The 2246-nt window shown below is 48.9% G+C and overlaps 1 pseudogene; it reads right to left on the bottom strand.

The window, feature by feature from the left end:
• Window positions 1–495: 495 nt before the first annotated feature.
• LOC110596520 lies at window positions 496–1052 on the bottom strand (annotated as a pseudogene).
• Window positions 1053–2246: the final 1194 nt, after the last annotated feature.

The following is a 2246-nucleotide window of genomic DNA, read 5'->3' as shown; positions in this document are numbered from 1 at the left end:
CAAATAGGTTTTTTGTTTTTTTTTTGAGTTGGAGTCTCACTCTGTCACCCAGACTGGAATGCACTGGCCACTCCCGGCCACCGCAGCCTCGACCTGCTGGGCTCCGGCGATCCTTCCGCCTCAGCCTTCCAAGTAGCCAGAACCACAGGCGCGCGCTACCACGCCCAGCTAATTTTTGATTTATTGTAGAGGTGAGGTCTCGCCAAGTTGGCCAGGCGGATCTCCAACCGTGGGCTCAAGCACTCTGCTCGTCTCGGCCTCCCAAAGTGCTGGGATTACAGGCTGAATACCGAGCCTGGCGGCAAATAGTTTTAAAACCTGGACAGAAGACTCATCTAAAGACAGTTTCACAAATCATTTAGAAATCAGCCTAGAGGTAAACATAAACCACGTTTGACCCCATTCTTGAAGTCTGTCCTTTTCAAGGAAGGACCAAACAGTACTTGTCGAAGATAACAATCAAGTCTGAACTGACACTCAGGCCTTGGTTCTGGGTCAGTTTCCTGGAGTCACTTCATTCAGTGTCTTCATTAGTGAATCTAAGCGAGTATGCATGAGCACTGTCTTCTCTTTCAGCACAGCATTTTGTCACTGGAAAGGCAGAAGTGACCTATCGAGGTAGCCAGGGCAGCATGAGTAAAATACAGATGGAAACCAATGGGAATGCCACAGGAACCACGGAATAAAAGGCTGTCAGTACTACCTTTGAGCGAACCTTCAATGCCAGTTAGGAAGGGCGCTTCCAAAACGAAGCTATTTGTTACTCTGGAGAAGACCACGGCCCCGAGGGACCGCGACAGATCCCAGGCAAGGGGCACCGAGTCGGCGAGCACGGCGTGGCACTGCGCGCACTGGAACACCGCGCACGTCTCGGGCTGCAACCACCACGGCAGCTGCAGGCCGAGCGGCGAGGATCCTGTCACCACCTGCGTGCCCTACTCCATAGAGGTCTTAAGAGAAGGTTCCTCAGTCGCCCTCTTAGCGCCAGCACACAAGTCACCCCGGGGCAGCTTTGCACGGCGCGGGAGACATCTCCGCGACAGAGCAGCCATATTCTCGCAACTCCCAAATAACCTTTGAAGTAAACATGCTGTTTCACATTTTACAAATGAGGAACTGGCTTCAGGAAGCTTATGTGACTTGCCAAGGAGACACACAGTGGCAGAGCTCTTTAAATCTTCACTGATCCTAGCATTTTCTTTTTTCACTGTGCCGTGGGAGAAAGAAGGGAAAACATTCCTTTTCATCCCTGTCACTTTCAAACAAATGTTCCATTGCTATAACTCTATTCTTCCCTAGATGCTTTGTACCACTTGGTCACATCCTCGATTACTGCCAACTACGGACCTCTGAGAACTTCCTTACTGACTTGGGCGCTCAACTTAGCATTTGCTCTCCAAACTAGAGCTAGGCACTTAACCACTATGTAAATCTGCCTTTGACCAGGCACTGAAAACTTTTTTTTTCTTTTAGCAACTGCCAAGCCTTTGACTCTCCCGTGTTCTCATTTGTAATGAAACCCACTCTTCGTCATTATTCTCTCTGCTCCCTGCCAATCATCCTCATTCTTCACTCCGAGACCTGAGTAATCCTGTCAAAATACATGGCCTTACCTCTGGCTGGTTTCCAAGCCCCCTCTGAGTCACTGCTGCTCTCTGTGCCACAGTCACGCCAGCCTCCTTCCAGTCCTTGGGCTCACCTACCAAAGGGCTTTTGTCTATGTTCTTTCTTCTGCCCAGAGACTTCTCTTCCCTCTTAGCTCAGTTTGCTGCTATTCATACTTCTGATTTAGTGCAAGTGGTACTTTCTTAGAAAAGCTCCCACTCATTCCATTCCTGGCCCTGCAGTGTCTGCATTAACTAGAGTGATTTTACAATTAGTGTCTAGCTCCCCAACTAGACTGCAGAGTGAGTGCATGAGACAATGGCTTTTTTTTTTTTTTTTGGCTCACGTATCTCCTCAGGGCCCAGTACAGTGCCTAGGAAAAAGTAACCACTCAATTAAAAATTTCTAAATGGGCCAGATGAAGTGACTCACGCTTGTAATCCCAGCATTTTGGGAGACTGAGGCAAAAGAATTACTTGAGGCCAGGAATTTGAGACCAGCCTGGGCAACATAGCAAGGCCCTATCTCTACCAAAAAAAAAAAAAAAGCTGAGTGTGGTGGTGTACGTCTGCAGACCCAGCTACTTGGAGGCTGAGGTGAGAGGAACTCTCAAACCCAGGAGACAGAGACTGCAGTGAGCT

This window comes from Carlito syrichta, unplaced genomic scaffold, assembly GCF_000164805.1.
Source record: "Carlito syrichta isolate Samal-C Ts95f unplaced genomic scaffold, Tarsius_syrichta-2.0.1 Scaffold309773, whole genome shotgun sequence".
In the NCBI taxonomy this organism is placed as follows: Eukaryota; Metazoa; Chordata; class Mammalia; order Primates; family Tarsiidae; genus Carlito; species Carlito syrichta.
The sequence above is the reverse complement of the archived record's forward strand: the minus strand, read 5'-3'. Positions and strand labels throughout refer to the sequence as shown.